An 18,880-nucleotide genomic window follows, 5' to 3' on the forward strand; every position below is an offset into this window, starting at 1 on the left:
CCCAATGTTTGGATATAGTTAAGCTTTAAGTGATTTGCATTGTTTTTCACAGAAATATAACAACATGCAGTGGGCAACTTATAAGTAACTACAGAAATGTTAACATCCACAGCTAGGTTCTACAATACTGTGCTCCAGTATAACATATCAAAGTAAAGTTGAACAGGTTTAACTGTAAAAAGAAATCCAATTTAGTACCTTCAAAGATACCAATTATTTAATGTAATAAATTGTGAACCTCTAAAATACTGTCTTCTCCTTCCTATGTTTTTGTATACTAGAAAATAAAAATAATAACTGTGTAATATGCATGTAAGTGGTGGAGTACAGGAAGCTTTGGCAATTTCGTAAGGGGGCAGATACTGGTCTAAGATTTCTTGAGAGGGTAGAAAATAATAATAGCATCTCATAAATCTCTTCCTCTTGTATCTCTTACATCTTCAAGAGTATCCGATAGATCAGAGAGCCGGATGACTTTTCCGAAATGTGCCTTGCACTTAGCATTGCTACAGAACAGTGTTAAGAAGCTGACGGTAATGACCAAATTGCGCGTCGACACTAATAGATTAATAGACGCAGCACTTTCAGCGCCAAAGTGCATAGAACGTCTTATATTCCGCAGATGACACCCAGCCTGATATAAGGGCGCTCGATGGCTGCTACATTCCGCTGTCTCCATGCTCTCTCCTGTATTCTAAACAAATGTGCCCTGGGATAATTTTTGACATTGCAGAGGAAAGATCAGGTTCTAGTTCCGCGAGAGCCATGGGGTATTCTGCACAACCTTGTTAATGATTTTCTTTTTTTTTATTATTTTACCTTGATTTTTTTATTGGTACCTATTATTTCTGGGGCCAAACACCAACACCAATCATTTATGTTAATGTCTCAGATTTGGCACTGTATGGTTTTCAATGACTCCAGCTATTTATTAACCAAAGAAACATGAGTAAGCTGTATAATGTCACTAAAAATAAAAATAAAATATTCCAGACTTCAATTAGGGCAGCTGGTATAATATATTATCATTACAATATAAAGACTGTTGCTCGGATAAACATAGGGGGTCATTCCGAGTTGTTCGCTCGCAAGTGAATTTTAGCAGATTTGCTCATGCTAAACCGCCGCCTACTGGGAGTGAATCTTAGCATCTTAAAATTGCGAACAATGTATTCACAATATTGCGATTACACACCTCGTAGCAGTTTCTGAGTAGCTTCAGACTTACTCGGCATCTGCGATCAGTTCAGTGCTTGTCGTTCCTGGTTTGACGTCACAAACACACCCAGCGTTCGCCCAGACACTCCCCCGTTTCTCCAGCCACTCCTGCGTTTTTTCCGGAAACGGTAGCGTTTTTCCCCACACGCCCATAAAACGGCCTGTTTCCGCCCAGTAACACCCATTTCCTGTCAATCACATTACGATCGCCAGAACGATGAAAAAGCCGTGAGTAAAATACCTAAGTGCATAGCAAATTTACTTGGCGCAGTCGCAGTGCGGACATTGCGCATGCGCATTAAGCGGAAAATCGCTGCGATGCGAAGATTTTTACCGAGCGAACAACTCGAAATGACCCCCATAATCTGCTATGTGCAAATTAAAGGGGAAGTGCAGTCATGTTCATTTCTTTTTTTAAGCAATGCACCCCTGTCCTGTTGCACTAAGAAGGTGACCACTTTCCTGCTAGATCCTTACATTCAGCAGTGCAGTGCTAGAGGCTGCCAGGTGGGGGCGCTAAGAGAAGCTGCTGGGAGGCATTCAATGAGTACAGATGGGTCCACGGTTATCTTGACTAGTTTTCTGCGCCTAGGCACAACATGACTTATTAGCATAAACCATTCATCTATTGTTCTCAGCTGCAATACAATACAGAGAGAACTATACAGCAGGGGATTAAGTCATTACAGCAGGGGATTAAGTCCGATTGGCCAGTCGCAGTTAATCCTATTAAAGGTCAAGATAAATGTGGACCCATCTGTATGTGTACATGGAAGAAGGGACACTTGGGATGATCCAGAGCTGGGCACAGTTTTGATTATTTCCTGATATGACCAATGGTTGTGGTTGAGCCTCACTGGGCATGTGCAGATGTGGAACACAGATGGCATTTTTAGGGATTCCTGGCATTACTTCCGTCCGGGTGGTGATACAGTGATGCAGTTCATAGCAAATCCAGTCATCGTGCCCTCTGCCCCCACCCACTTCCTCTGAGAAGGTAAAATATACGGGAGATCTGCACACTTTCCCGGGAGCTGGGAAACTCCCCCCCAAACTTAGGAGTCTCCCGGAACTCCTGGGACAGTGGGCAGGTATGATATGTGAGTGAATCACCCGGACTTTTTAAGTGCATTCATTTATAACAAGATAAAAAGTTTAGTGAATGAGGTATTTGTAGAAAGTGGTGCTGTCTTAAGAACTATTGATTTAAACAAGTTGCAAATTACACTGTGTCGTCTACAGTTAACGCAGACGTTTTTAGGGAGGCACCAGTATTCAGCCTCTTCATTCGTTCGAAAATAGTGATGTCACCGAGGCATTCTGTTCCTTGTGCCTCACTGTTATCGCACTTTATTAGCTAATGAATATTTGCAATATTTGTTCCACTCAAACATAAAAAAAAAATAACTATCCACTGTCTAAGCAGCAGGTGCACTTTATATAAGCTTATGGGTGATGTAAGCCACCTGCAGCAGGTGGCACATTTTTGGGTGTGGACTAGGGAGGCCAATCCTGGGCCATTTTTTTCAATCCCGGGTACCGGGATTGAAAAATGGTCAATCCCGGAAACACCCGGGATAGGTTTGTTTCAGGTGTCCCCGCACATATAACTGACCACCATAATACCTGGGAGGGTGGGTAGGTCAATTCCTCTAGTTCGGTGAGTCTGTGCGACTAGTGGCGGGCGGCTGGTTGTGCAGCGTGACTCACCTCTGACTTCACGTCATGCTGCACAGGGGGAGGAGGGAGCCGGTCAGGTCCGTGCGGCGGGTGGCTGCACAGCGTGACCTCTGGCTTCACGTCACGCTCCGCAGGGGGAGCCGTGAGGAGGGAGCCAGTGAGGTGCGGGTGGCGGGCAGCTGGTTGTGCATCGTGACCTCTGACTTCACGTCACGCTGTGCAGGGGGAGGAGGGAGCCGGCCAGGTCCGTACGGTGGGTGGCGGCCGGCTGGCTGCGCAGCGTGACCTCTGGCTTCACGTCACGCTCTGCAGGGGGAGCCGGGAGCCGGTGACGTCTGTGCGGCGGGTGGTGGGCAGCTGTTTGTGCATCGTGACCTTTGACTTCACATCACACTGCGCAGGGGGACGAGGGAGCTGGAAGCATCTGGGCCTCCTCAGTACTCTCAACGCTGCCCGGCATTAAAAAAAACAAAGGACCGCCTGATCCCGTAATCTCCTTGATTGGAGCCCGGACGATTTTTGGCCTAAATCCCGGGATTCCACCAATCCCAGTCCCAGGATTGGCCACCCTAGTGTAGACACATAGATTTAGAACCATTGCCTAGTACACAGTATTTATTATGTCTTCTGCTATAGCACCAGTCTGTTCTGCGACCAATACTTGTACATAGCTTATTGTAAATCATGCCATGACATGCTATGTAGAAATGAATCTGTGGATATGTATCCTCCTAGCTGCCACAGATCTGCTCTCTCCTGCAGCCATGAATCTCCTCAGCCCCTCTCTGAGAGAGCTCATTGTCTTATATTTCACATGGCTTGCAGATAAAAGGAGAATCTCTGGCACCTCAGCTCCTTCCAGCCTCATAACCTTTATGGCTCCAGCCTATTCCTTTCAAGACTTACTTGTTATCTTATCCTCGCTATGCACCGGGCTCTCTATTCCTCCGCAAAAATGGCTGCAATTTCTGCCCCGCGTGCGCTTTCGTTAGGCCTTTCATGTATGTGAAAGTTCAGGTTGTGTTCTGATACCGGAGAAATTAAGTGTCCGCTGAAAGTACATTTCTCACTTTGAAGCCAGTTCGCTCTGATGGCTAGCGAGTGGGGGACGGGGCTTCGTGTATTGCTTTGCAACGTGCATCGGCCATTATTGGCTATTGCAGTCGTTTCCTTTTTCCTGTAAATAACGAAAAGAAAAAACAAAGGACGTTTCCTCCAAGAATTAATGCATTCTGACTGAGCGGATGACGTTTCATGTTCAAAAAGATCTTGTAAATGTTGAATTTAGAGGCAGATCCAATGAGCGATATTCTTGGTACCGCCTGTCATTTTTTCAAACACATGACCGTTAGGAGCTGATTGGCTGGAGCACAATTTATCATACGCAATGAGTTAAAATAAGAATATCGCTCATTGATAAATCTTTCCCTTCGTTTCTTGCAATTTGGTAAAATGTCCTGGAGACTCCAGAAATAGCGCATGGTCTTCCAGCTCCGCAGATAAGGAATGTCCATCAGTGGCCCAGTCCCTTGGTGTGACGTCATGTGCTCGTGGAGCATGCTAGCACAGGGCGACACTGCACCCTATGCCAGCCCATCCCCTGAGCACTTGAGGACAGGGGCTTCCAGCGCCAAAACATACAGCATTCATCGTGTCGGCATCGATTGCTTCCTTACGTTTTTCCAGATTTTCAGTGAAACATTGATGGTTGAAACCATGGCATGGCATGTAATCATGACGGCAAACATGTAACCATTCGATGCCACCCTTCCAATGACCATCCCTACCAGAGAGAATCTGACACTCCCTGAAGCCGGATGAAGTAGCTCTGGGTGGAACTCAGGGTGATGGTGCGTTTTGCTTCACCATACTCCAACCTTCACAGTGACACGTTTCACATGTGCCTGCTCTGCGCAGGATGCTATGAAACATGTTGTGCCGTTAAATCCTAGCTGACGTCACAGAACTCCTCTCGGTGTCTTGCTGAGGAGTGCTGGAAAAGGCTGCAGCTATTGCAGTTACCTATGGTAACCTGCCCAGATCTTACATGTGCAGCAGCAGCAGACACACAAATCATTCAGCTAATCAGATCTGAGCTATCATTAGCTACAGTAGTTAGTACATTCTAGAAAGTGATAGCTAGAACCTGATTGGTTGCGATTGGCAACTCCTCCTATTTTCTTTTCTCATACGAGGATGCTGGGGTCACATCAAGAACCATGGGGTATAGACGGGATCCGCAGGAGACAAGACATGGGCACTTTAAGACTTTCAAAGGGGTGTGAACTGGCTCCTCCCTCTATGCCCCTCCTCCAGACTCCAGTTTAGAATCTGTGCCCAGGCAGACTGGATGCACTCTGAGGAGCTCTACTGAGTTTCTCTGAAAAGACTTTGGCCCTCAATCCGAGTTGTTCGCTCGCAAGCTGCTTTTAGCAGCATTGCAGACGCTAAGCCACCGCCTACTGGGAGTGAATCTTAGCTTAGCAAAATTGCGAACGAAAGATTCTCAAAATTGCGATTAGAAATTTCTAAGCAGTTTCTGAGTAGCTCGACACTTACTCTGCCACTGCGATCAGTTCAGTCAGTTTCGTTCCTGGTTTGACGTCACAAACACACCCAGCGTTCGCCCAGGCACTCCCCCGTTTCTCCAGCCACTCCCGCGTTTTTCCCAGAAACGGCAGCGTTTTTTCACACACTCCCATAAAACGGCAAGTTTCTGCCCAGAAACACCCACTTCCTGTCAATCACATTACGATCACCAGAACGAAGAAAAAACCTCGTAATGCCGTGAGTAAAATACCAAACTTCTTAGCAAATTTACTTGGCGCAGTCGCAGTGCGAACATTGCGCATGCGCAATTAGCGGAAAATAGCTGCGATGCGAAGAAAATTACCGAGCGAACAACTCGGAATGAGGGCCTTTGTTAGGTTTTTTTATTTTCAGGGAGACTGCTGGCAACAGTCTCCCGGCTTCGTGGGACTTAGGGGAGAGAAGTCAGACCTACTTCTGTGAGTTTCAAGGCTCTGCTTCTTTGGCTACAGGACACCTTTAGCTCCTGAGGGTTTGATCACTAGGTACGCCTAGGGGCTCATTCCCAGAGCCGGCCGTCACCCCCCTTGCAGAGCCAGAAGTCAGAAGACCGGTGAGTAGAAGAAGAAAAGAAGACTTCAGTGACGGCTTTGAGGTACCGCACAGCGATCGCACGCTGCGCGTCATGCTCCCACTACACAGCGGCACTGTAGGGTGCAGGGCGCGGAGGGGGGGGGGGGGGAGGTGCCCTGGGCAGCATATCTAACCTCTATAACTAACTGGCAAGAGCGGACATAGTGCCAGGGCACTGTCCGGACCCCCGCCAGTATAAACATTTATTTAAAAAGAGCGGGTCTGAAGCGTGCCATTACGGGGGCGGAGCTAAGCCCTCACCTCACACAGCCCGGCGCCATTTTCTCTACACAAGGCTGCAACGCTGGTCCTTCCTCACACTGCTGCTTAAGTATCAGGGTGAAAAACGGGGGGGGGGGGGGGGGGGGGGCACAGTTATTTTGGTGCATTATTTGTAAATTATAAAAGCGCTGCAGGTCTGGGGCATTTCTGTGGTGTTTCAGACCGGATTGGGTGCTGGGGTGTGGGCTGGCAATAACTCCCTCTGTGTCTCTCTGACAGGCTTTACTGTGGGTCTGTCCCCTATAGGCCCAGTGTGTCTGCGTGTGTTGGGTGCACGTGTGTCGGCATATCTGAGGCGGAGGGCTCTTCCCAGGAGGAGACTATGTTAGGGACACAAACGGCTGTGGGAGTGACCCTGTCGGCACCGCCGACACCTGATTGGGTGAATGTTTTGAGTGCTCTGAATGCTAATGTCGCTTTGATAAATAAGAGATTGTATAAATCTGAGTCTCAGAACCAGGCTTGGAAGAAATCCGTAGAGGAATTATTGTTACAAGTTCAGACCCCCTCGGGGTCAGAAAAACGTTCATTTGCCCAGCTGGCAGACACGGATACAGACATGGACACTGACTCAAGTGTCGACTATAGTGATGCCAGATTAGATCCAAAACTGGCAAAGAGCATTCAGTACATGATTGTGGCTATAAAAATAAGATTTTAAACCTACCGGTAAATCTATTTCTCCTAGTCTGTAGAGGATGCTGGGGACTCCGTAAGGACCATGGGGTATAGACGGGCTCCGCAGGAGATAGGGCACCTAAAAAAAACTTTGACTATGGGTGTGCACTGGCTCCTCCCTCTATGCCCCTCCTCCAGACCTCAGTTAGAGAACTGTGCCCAGAGGAGATGGACAATACAAGGCAGGATTTAGAAATCCAAGGGCAAGATTCATACCAGCCCACACCAATCATACCATGTAACCTGGAACATACATAACCAGTTAACCGTGTGAACAACAACAGTAACGGTCCAAGACCGATTTCAACTGTAACATAACCCTTATGTAAGCAACAACTATATACAAGTCTTGCAGAGTTTCCGCACTGGGACGGGCGCCCAGCATCCTCTACGGACTAGGAGAAATAGATTTACCGGTAGGTTTAAAATCTTATTTTCTCTTACGTCCTAGAGGATGCTGGGGACTCCGTAAGGACCATGGGGTTTATACCAAAGCATCCAATCGGGCGGGAGAGTGCGTATGACTCTGCAGCACCGACTGAGCAAACGCTAGGTCCTCATCAGCCAGGGTATCAAACTTGTAGAATTTAGCAAAGTTGTAATGCCGAGACGCCTCGGGCAGCCACCCAAGAAGAGCCCACCTTCCTAGTGGAATGGGCCTTAACCGAATTTGGTACCGGCAATCCAGCCGTAGAGTGAGCCTGCTGAATTGTATTACAGATCCAGCGAGCAATAGTCTGCTTCGAAGCTGGTGCGCCAATCTTATTGGCCGCATACAGGACAAACAGAGCCTCTGTTTTCCCAATTCTAGCCGTCCTGGCTACATAAATCTTTAAGGCCCTGACTACGTCCAGGGATCTGCAATCCTCCAGGTCACTTGTAGCCACAGGTACCACAATGGGTTGATTCACATGGAATGAAGAAACCACTTTAGGCAAAAATTGCGGACGTGTCCTCAATTCAGCTCGATTCACATGAAAAATCAAGTAGGGGCTTTTGTGTGACAAAGCCGCCAATTCTGATACTCGCCTTTTGCTGATGCCAAGGCCAACAACATGACCACCTTCCAAGTAAGAAATTTCAACTCAACCTTGTTAAGCGGTTCAAACCAGTGTGATTTTAGGAACTGTAACACCACGTTGAGGTCCCTCGGTGCCACTGGAGGCACAAAAGGAGGCTGGATGTGTAGCACTCCCTTTACAAATGTCTGGACTTCTGGAAGAAAAGCCAATTCCTTCTGAAAGAAAATCGAGAGGGCCGAAATCTGAACCTTAGCAGAGCCTAATTTCAGACCCATATCCACTCCTGTCTGTAGGAAGTGGAGAAAACGACCCAGATGAAAATCTTCCGTAGGTGCATTCCTGGTCTCACACCACGACACATACTTTCGCCAGATACGGTGATAATGCTTAACCGTCACCTCCTTCCTAGCCTTTATTAAAGTAGGGATGACCTCTTCCGGAATCCTCATTTTCGCTAGGATTCGGCGTTCAACCGCCATGCCGTCAAACGTAACCGCGGTAAGTCCTGAAATACACAGGGCCCCTGCTGCAACAGGTCTTCCCTCAGAGGAAGAGGCCAGGGATCTCCTGTGAGCATCTCTTGTAGATCTGAGTACCAGGCCCTTCGAGGCCCGTCTGGGACAACGAGTATCGTCTGTACTCTTCTTTGCCTTATGATCCTCAACACTTTTGTGATGAGAGGAAGAGGAGGAAACACGTAGACCGATTTGAACACCCACAGTGTTATCAGAGCGTCTACTGCCACTGCCTGAGGGTCCCGAGACCTGGCACAATACCTCCGAAGCTTTTTGTTGTGGCGTGACGCCATCATGTCTATTTGAGGAGATCCCCAAAGACGTGTTATGTCTGCAAAGACTTCTTGATGAAGTCCCCACTCTCCTGGATGGAGATCGTGTTTGCTGAGGAAGTCTGCTTCCCAGTTGTCCACTCCCGGAATGAAGACAGCCGACAGAGCGCTTACATGATTTTCCGCCCAGCGAAGAATCCTGGTGGCTTCCGCCATCGCGACTCTGCTTCTTGTCCCGCCTTGGCGGTTCACATGAGCCACTGCTGTGACCTTGTCTGATTGAATCAGGACCGGTAGGTTTCGAAGAAGACTCTCCGCTTGTCGAAGGCCGTTGTAAATGACCCTAAGTTCCAACACATTGATGTGTAGACAGGACTCCTGGTCTGACCAAAGTCCCTGAAAATTTTTTCCCTGTGTGACCGCTCCCCATCCTCGGAGGCTCGCGTCCGTGGTAACCAGGATCCAGTCCTGAATTCCGAACCGGCGACCCTCCAGCAGGTGAGCACTTTGCAACCACCACAGGAGAGATACTCTGGCCCCTGGGGACAGAGTTATTTTCCGATGTAAGAACAGATGGGACCCGGACCACTTGTCCAGAAGGTCCCATTGAAAAGTCCTTGCATGGAACCTTCCGAAGGGAATGGCCTCGTAAGCCGCCACCATTTTTCCCAGAACTCGAGTGCATTGGTGAACTGACACCATTTTCGGTTTTAGCAGGTCTCTGACCATGTTCTGGATGTCCTGGGCTTTCTCTATTTGTTCCGTATCCAGTATCATACCTAGGAACGGTAGTCGAGTTGCCGGAATCAACTGTGACTTCGGTAGATTTAGAATCCAACCGTGTTGCTGGAGCCACACTGCTCAGCAATTTCTCCCTTGATCTCGCTTTTATCAGGAGATCATCCAAGTATGGGATAATTGTGACTCCATGCTTGCACAGGACCACCATCATTTCCGCCATTATCTTGGTTAAAATCCTTCGGGGCCGTGGAAAGTCCAAACGGCAACGTCTGAAATTGGTAATGACAATCCTGTACAGCGAATCTCAGGTATTCCTGATGGGGGGGCATATATGGGGACATGAAGGTACGCATCCTTTATGTCCAGAGACACCATAAACTCCCCCTCCTCCATGTTGGCTATTATCGCTCTGAGTGATTCCATTTTTAATTTGAATCTTTTTATGTACAGGTTTAGGGATTTCACATTCAAAATAGGTCTGACCGAACCGTCCGATTTCGGTACCACAAATAGGGTTGAGTAGTAACCATTCCCTGCTGGTGCAGGGGAACCTTGATTATCACTTGCTGTATACACAGCGTTTGAATTGCAGCTAACACTACATCCCTTTCCGATGTGGAAGCTGGTAGGGCCGATTTGAAAAATCGTCGCTGGGGCATCTCCTTAATTCCAGTTTGTACCCCTGGGAAACTATTTCCAACACCCAGGGATTCAGGTCTGATCTGACCCAGGCCTGACTGAAAAGTCGAAGACGTGCCCCCACCGGTGCGGACTCCCTCAGGGGAGCCTCAGCGTCATGCTGTGGGTTTTGAAACAGCCGGGGAGGACTTTTGGTCCTGGGCACCTGCCCTTACCTCTGGCGAGGAAAGAGGATCCCCGACCTCTTCTGGACTTGTGCGACCAAAAGGACTGCATCTGATAGGGTGTTACTTTCTTTTGCTGTTGGGGAATATATGGTAAAAAATTTGATTTACCTGCCGTAGCTGTGGAAACCAGGTCCGTCAGCCCATCCCCAAACAATACCTCACCCTTATAGGGTAGTACTTCCATATGTTTTTTGGAATCCGCATCACCCGTCCATTGGCGAGTCCATAAGGATCTTCTCGCCGAGATAGACATGGCATTGGCCCTAGAAGCTAGCAATCCAATGTCCCTTTGAGCATCCCTCATAAATAAGACTGCGTCTTTTATATGGGCTAAAGTTAAGAATATAGTATCCTTATCCATATTATCAAATTGATCTGTCAGCTCATCTGTCCAAGCTGCAATTGCGCTACACACCCATGCCGACGCAATTGTCGGTCTTAGCACAGCACCCGTATGAGAATAAATACACTCTAAGGTAGTTTCTTGCCTGCGATCTGCAGGGTCCTTAAGGGCCGCTGTGTCAGGAGACGGTAGCGCCACTTTCTTGGACAAGCGCGTCAGGGCCTTGTCCACAGTGGGGGATGATTCCCAAATCTCCCTGTCCTGGTTAGGGAAGGGGTATGCCATATAAATTCTTTTGGGGATCTGCGGTCTCTTTTCCGGAGTCTCTCAAGCTTTTCCAAAGAAATCATTTAATTCATGAGATGCGGGAAAATTTATAATCTGTTTCTTTTCCTTAAACATGTGTACCCTTGTGTCGGGGACCGAGGGTTCATCCTCAATATGCAACACATGCCTTATTGCCACAATCATACACTGAATGGTTTTAGTCACCCTAGGGTGCAATTTTACTTCATCATAGTCGACACTGGAATCAGAATCCGTGTCGGTAATAGTGTCTTGTGTTAAGGGACGCTTTTGAGACCCCGACGGGCCCTGTGAGTCGGTCCAATCCGAGGATTGACCCCCTGATGTCCCCCCTAATTCAGCCTTATCAAGCCTTTTATGCAAAGATGCCACACTTGCATTCAACATGCCACATGTCCATCCATTCCGGAATCGGCACAACCGACGGGGACACACCACTCATTTGCTCCACCTCCTCCTTGGAGAAGCCTTCCGCTTCAGACATGTCGACACCACGTACCGACATCCCACACACACAGGGATTTACCTACAAGGGGACAAAACCCCAACCAGGCCCTTAGGAGAGACAGAGAGAGAGTATGGCAGCACACACCCAGCGCTTAATAACACTGTGGAAAAATATGACCAGATAGCGCTTTTTTATATAATAATATTCCAATTCCCACTCACTGCGTCGCCAATGTGCCCCCCTCCTCTTTTTTCCAGCCTGTGAAGTTCAGCAGGGGAGAGACCAGGGAGCCAGCGTTCTGTGGAGAAAATGGCGCTGGTTAGTGCTGAGGATCAAGCCCCGCCCACCCGACGGCGGGCTTCGGTCCCAGTGCTTTTTTTATTAAAATGGCGGGGGATTCTTGGAGATACTGCCTCCGCAGCCTAATCCATCTTAACATGCCCAGAAGTTAGGAATATTGCTGCCCAGGGCGCCCCCCCCCCCCCCCTCCCCAGCGCCCTGCACCCTTCAGTGCTGCTCTGTGTGTGTATAGTGGGAGCAAATGGCGCGCAGCTTACCGCTGCGCACCTTACCTCATGAAGAACTGATGTCTTCTGCCTTCTCATACTCACCCAGCTTCTATCTTCGGCATCTGTGAGGAGGACGGCGGCGCGGCTCCGGGACGAACCCCAGGTGAGACCTGTGTTCTGACACCCTCTGGAGCTAATGGTGTCCAGTAGCCTAGAAACAGAGCCCAACCGTAAAGCCAGCTCTGCTTCTCTCTCCTCAGTTCCACGATGCAGGGAGCCTGTTGCCAACAGGACTCCCTGAAAATAAAAAACCTAACAAAATTCTTTTAAAACAGAAAACTCTGGAGAGCTCTCTGCAGTGTACCCTTTCTCCTCTGGGCACAGAATCTAACAGGTCTGGAGGAGGGGCATAGAGGGAGGAGCCAGTGCACACCCATAGTCAAAGTTCTTTTTAGGTGCCCTATCTCCTGCGGAGCCCGTCTATACCCCATGGTCCTTACGGAGTCCCCAGCATCCTCTAGGACGTAAGAGAAAGACGTATTACATATCACTGAGGACCCTACTGTTCCTGATACTAGGGTCTGTATGTATAAAGGAAAGAAACCTGAGGTAACGTTTCCTCCCTCTCATGAACTGAACACGCTTTGTGAAAAGGTTTGGGAAAATCCTGACAAAAAGTTTCAGATTCCCAAAAGGATTCCAGTGGCTTATCCGTTTCCCTCTGGGGATAGGGAAAAATGGGAGTCACCCCCCATTGTGGACAAAGCTCTATCACGGCTGTCCAAAAAGGTGGCTCTTCCGTCCCCTGACACGGCAACCCTAAAGGATCCTGCGGATCGTAGGCAGGAAAATACATTGAAATCCATTTATGTCACCGTGGGTACGCTACTCAGACCGGCTATTGCTTCTGCGTGGGTGAGTAGTGCTATCGAAATATGGGCAGATAACTTGTCATCTGAAATAGATACCCTGGATAGGGATAGCGTGCTTTTGACACTAGGTTATATCAGAGCAGTCTACCTAAAGGAAGCTGCGAGGGATATTGGCCTCTTGGGATCAAGGGCCAATGCCATGGCGGTCTCAGCTAGGAGAGCATTGTGGATTCATCAATGAAATGCGGATGCTGACTCTAAGAAAGCTATGGAGTCTCTACCGTAAAAGGTGGTGTATTGTTTGGTGACGGCCTCGCTGATTTGGTATCTACGGCTACCGCGGGTAAGTCATCATTTTTACCTTATGTGCCTGCATCACAAAAGAAAGCACACCACTATCAGATGCAGTCCTTTCGGCCCAATAAATACAGAAGAGGCCGTGGGTCCTCCTTCCTTGCTACTAGAGGAAGGGGTAAAGGTAAACGATCACCGGCCGTGGCCGGTTCCCAGGAGCAGTAGTCCTCCCAGGCTTCTGCCAAATCCACCGCATGACGCTGGGGCTCCTCTGCGGGAGTCCGCACCAGTGGGGGCATGTCTCAAGCTCTTCAGTCAGTTCTGGGCTCGTTCGGCCCTGGACCCATGGGTTTTAGAAATAGTGTCCCAGGGGTACAAACTGGAGTTTCAAGACGTTCCCCCTCACCGATTTTTCAAATCGGCCTTACCAGCTTCTCTTCCGCACAGGGAGGTCGTATGCGCCGCAATACAAAAATTGTGTCACAATCAAATCATTGTCAGGGTTCCCCCGTCGCAACAGGGAGAAGGCTTTTATTCGAGCGTGTTCGTGGTCCCGAAGCCAGACGGCTCAGTCAGACCAATCCCGAACCTCAAATCCCTCAATCTCTCCGGGCAGTGATCTCCAGTCTGGAGGAGGGGGATTTTATGGTGTCGGTAGACATAAAGGATGCCTTCTTACATGTTCCCATTTATCCTCCACATCAGGGTTACCTGAGGTTTGCAGTTCAGGATTGTCATTACCAATTTCAGACGTTGCCGTTTGGCCTGTCTACGGCTCCGAGGTTTTTCACCAAAGCAATGGCCGAAATGATGGTTCTCCTGCGCAGGCAAGGAGTCACAATTATCCCGTACTTGGACAATCTCCTGATAAAGGCGAGATCCAGGGAACAATTACTGCAGAACATTACGCACTCCCTGACAATTCTGCAGCAATTTGGTTGGCTCCTAAACTTGCAAAAATCACAGTTGGTTCCGATGAGACGGCTGTCGTTTTTGGGAATAATTCTGGACACAGAATTACAGAGAGTTTTTCTTCCAGTGGAAAAGGCTCTGGAAATTCAGAACCTGGTCAAACAAATTCTGAAACCAGCAAGAGTATCGATCCATCAATGCACTCGGTTGCTGGGGAAGATGGTGGCGGCCTACGAGGCCATTCAGTTTGGCAGATTCCATGCCAGAGTGTTTCAGTGGGACCTGTTGGACAAGTGGTCCAGGTCCCATCTACACATGCACCGAATGATAACCCTGTCTTCCAGGACCAGAATCTCACTCCTGTGGTGGCTGCACAGCTCTCACCTCCTAGAGGGACGCAGGTTCGGGATCCAGGACTGGATCTTAGTGACCACGGATGCGAGTCTCCGAGGCTGGAGAGCAGTGACACAGGGGGAAAGCTTCCAGGGAAGATGGTCAAGCCAGAAAATGTGTCTACACATAAACGTTCTGGAGTTAAGGGCCATTCAAAACTGCCTTCTGCAAGCGGAACATCTTCTTCGCAATTGGTCCGTCTTGATTCAGTCGGACAACATAACAGCAGTAGCGTACATAAACCGCCAGGGCGGAACAAAGAGCAGAAAGGCAATGGCAGTGGCAACAAAGGTTCTCCATTGGGCGGATAGGCATACAAGCGCTCTGTCAGCGATCTTCATTCCAGGGGTGGACAACTGGGAAGCAGACTTCCTCAGCAGACACGATCTCCATCCAGGAGAGTGGGGTCTTCATCAAGAGGTCTTTACAGAAGTGACAAGTCTTTGGGGAATTCCTCAAATAGACATGATGGCGTCTCGCCTCAACAAGAAACTTCAGAGATATTGTTCCATGTCGAGAGACCCTCAAGCAATAGCAGTGGACGCCCGAGTGACACCGTTGGTGTTTCAGTCGGTGTACGTGTTTCCTCCGCTTCCACTTGTTCAAAAAGTAATAAAGATCATAAGAAGAACAAAGGTTCAAGCGATCCTCATTGTTCCAGACTGGCCAAGGAGGACTTGGTATCCAGATCTTCAGGAATAACTCATAGGAGATCCCTGGCCTCTTCCTCTGAGGGAGGATCTGTTAAAGCAGGGGCCGTGCGTGTTCCAAGACTTACCGCGACTTCATTTGACGGCTTGGAGGTTGAACGCCGTATCCTAGCCCGAAAGGGTATTCCCAAGGAAGTCATCCCCACTCTTATTCAGGCCAGGAAAGGAGTAACGTCTAAACATTACCACGTATTTGGAGGAAATACGTGTCTTGGTGTGAATCCAAGAAGGCTCCTATGGAAGAATTTCAGTTAGGACGTTTTCTCCAATATCTACAAGCCGGTGTGGACGCGGGCCTAAAGTTGGGCTCAATTAAAGTACAAATTTCAGCTTTATCGGTTTTCTTCCAAAGACAATTGGCCTCCCTTCCAGAAGTTCAGACTTTCGTGAAAGGCGTGTTGCACATCCAACCTCCCTTTGTGTCCTCTGTGGCACCGTGGGATTTTAACGTGGTGTTGCAATTCCTTCAATCTCATTGGTTTGAACCTTTACAGAAGGTAGAGTTGAAATTCCTCACTTGGAAAGTGGTCATGCTGTTGGCCTTGGCATCCGCAAGGCGGGTGTCTGAATTAGCGGCCTTGTCTCACAAGAACCCTTATTTGATTTTCCATGAAGATAGGGCAGAGTTGAGGACTCGTCAGCAGTTTCTGCCGAAAGTGGTTTCGTCGTTCCACTTGAACCAACCTATTGTGGTGCCAGTGGCTACTGACGCCTTGCTGTAATCGAAGTTTCTCGATGTAGTATGAGCTTTGAAAATTTATGTCGCCAGAACGGCTCAGTTTAGGAAAACAGAGGCTCTGTTTGTCCTGTATGCTCACAACAAAATTGGCTGGATCTGTCATACGATTCAGCATGCTCATTCTACGGCTGGATTGCCGTTACCAAAATCGGTGAAGGCCCATTCTACCAGAAAGGTGTGCTCGACCTGGGCGGCTGCCCGGGGGGTCACGGCATTACAACTTTGCCGAGCGGCTACTTGGTCGGGTTCAAACACCTTTGCGAAGTTCTACAAGTTTGATACCCTGGCTGATGAGGACCTCATGTTTGGTCAATCGGTGCTGCAGAGTCATCCGCACTCTCCCGCCCGTTCTAGAGCTTTGGTATAACCCCATGGTTCTTGATGTGACCCCAGCATCCTCTAGGACGTATGAGAAAATAGGATTTTAATACCTACCGGTAAATCCTTTTCTCTTAGTCCGTAGAGGATGCTGGGCGCCCGACCCAGTGCGTACTATATCTTCAGTTTTTGTTGCATTTTTAACACAGGTTGTGTTACGTTTTAGTCAGCCTGTTGCTGACGTTGTTCATGCCGTTGATTTGCGTTATGTTAAATGCCATGTTGTACGGCGTGCTTGAGGTGTGAGCTGGTATGTATCTCACCTTAGTTTAACAATAAATCCTTTTCCTCGAAATGTCCGTCTTCCTGGGCACAGTTCCTATAACTGGAGTCTGGAGGAGGGGCATAGAGGGAGGAGCCAGTTCACACCCCTTTGAAAGTCTTAAAGTGCCCATGTCTCCTGCGGATCTTGTCTATACCCCATGGTTCTTGATGTGACCCCAGCATCCTCTACGGACTAAGAGAAAAGGATTTACCGGTAGGTGTTAAAATCTTTTTTTTTTATAAAGTTTAATCATTGTCCCCCTTATGTAATAATGGTAATTCAAATCTGCGCAAACCTATGAAATCCGGCCTGTGGATCCACAATGGAGTCTCCACAATCACTCCACAGAATGGGTATAGTATTGTCCCACACTGCGCAATCACAGTACACGCGGGATCCTGTCCACCATACAGAAAATTGTGTGGACTGCATTTGGGGTCTGTTCATGAAAAAAAGAGTGGAGAAGTTGCCCATGGCAACCAGTCAGCTGCTCCGTACAGTTTTATAGTATGCAAATTATACATGTTACTTCAATACTGATTGGTTGCCATGTGCAACTTCTCCACTGGCTCACTTCTCCACTCTTATCACTGCTTCATGAGTAGACCCCTTATACTGTGACTGCGCCAGTGTGGGGCAATCTGTATACACATTGGCCCTCATTACGAGTTGATCGCTCGCTAGCTGCTTTTAGCAGCAGTGCAAACGCTAAACCGCTGCCCTCTGGGAGTGTATCTTAGCTTAGCAGAACTGCTTGAAAAAAAATTTCATGCAGTTTCAGAGTGGCTCCAAACCTACTCCTACCTTGCGATCACTGCAGACAGTTTAGTTCCTGTTTTGACGTCACATACACGCCCTGCGTTCGGCCAGCCACTCCCCCGTTTCCCTAGGCACGCTTGTGTTATCCACTGTCACGCCTGCGTTTTCTTAGCACACTCCCGGAAAATGGTCAGTTACCTCCCAGAAACGCCCCTTTCCTGTCAATCACTCACCGATCAGCGGAGCGACTGAAAAGTCACTCGACCTTGTGTAAAACTGCATAGTTTTGAGTGAAAGTACTTTGTGCGTGCGCACTGCGGCCCATACGCATAACAGCCGATTTTTAGCCTGATCGTTGCGCTGCGAACAACTGCAGCTAGCGATCAACTCGGAATGACCCCCATTGTCCCCCTGAAACAGGGAGCTGTTAACATAGACCCCAATGTTTGTATTTGTAACCCGGTTATGCTGATTCTTCTTTATGTACTGTAAACACTGTTTGGTAGTCTTTGTGATCAATGCCGTTTAAGAAGTATATAATTATTTACAGATTATTACCTTATTTTAGAGGATTGTTTAGTACATCTCTCACAGGACTGTATGTATAACTCACTAACTAATTAAGAAGTATGATTACCATGCAAGAAAATGTGTACTAATAACTCAGTGTATGTTACCTAACCCTGTCAGCAATTATCCTATCTGTCTGTAACACGTTAGCATTATGGCCTGTATTCCGGTTATTGTCCACCGTTTTTGGAAGCCGCCATTATGAGAACCCTTCTTAACCTACCTGTGTACCAGGACCCAAGATCATGACTGAAAATGGCAGCAACTCACAATTCATTTATTGGCTGCATTTCAGGAATAGTAGTTTGGCTTTCAAAATGGCTGCCTTGAGCAGCAATGAGTTTCCCACCTTCTGGGTTACCACAAAGTAATAGTTTCAGCCCTCACTCCTTCCCTGGGATGTTTTTGAGGTACACCTGTCTCCAGTATTCTGTACTAATTACGGTTCCGGTATGAATGGTCGACCATGTTATGGTCGACAGTCATTAGGTCGACCACTATTGGTCGACATTGGCATGGTCGACATGGACACATGGTCGACACATGAAAAGGTCGACATGAGTTTTTTAACTTTTTTGGGTGTCGTTTTTTGCGTAAAGTGACTGGGAACCCCAATTAGTGCACCGCGTCCCCTCGCGTGGTGCCTTCGCTCCGCTACCGCTTCGCTCGGCACAGATTACCGTTCCAATCGTAGTCCATGTGGATCGTAAAGTATGGAAAAGTTCCCCAAAAGAAAAAAAGTAAAAAAACTCATGTCGACCTTTTCATGTATCGACCTTTCATGTGTCGACCATTTTCACGTGTCGACCATGTGTCCATGTCGACCTTGTCAATGTCGACCAATAGTGGTTGACCTAATGACTGTCGACCATAACATGGTCGACCATGTGAACGGATACCACTAATTACTGTCTATAGACAGTGTATAACACAGTGGGGGAGTGTC

General features: G+C 48.2%; 1 protein-coding gene across 2 annotated transcripts in view; it reads left to right on the plus strand.

The window, feature by feature from the left end:
* The window catches only part of TMEM135 (transmembrane protein 135), a 593,255-nt gene that overhangs the window by 445,283 nt on the left and 129,092 nt on the right, over window positions 1-18,880 (plus strand). The gene's annotated exons all lie outside the window — the stretch shown is intronic.

Source organism: Pseudophryne corroboree, chromosome 2 (genome assembly GCF_028390025.1).
Source record: "Pseudophryne corroboree isolate aPseCor3 chromosome 2, aPseCor3.hap2, whole genome shotgun sequence".
Lineage (NCBI taxonomy): Eukaryota > Metazoa > Chordata > Amphibia > Anura > Myobatrachidae > Pseudophryne > Pseudophryne corroboree.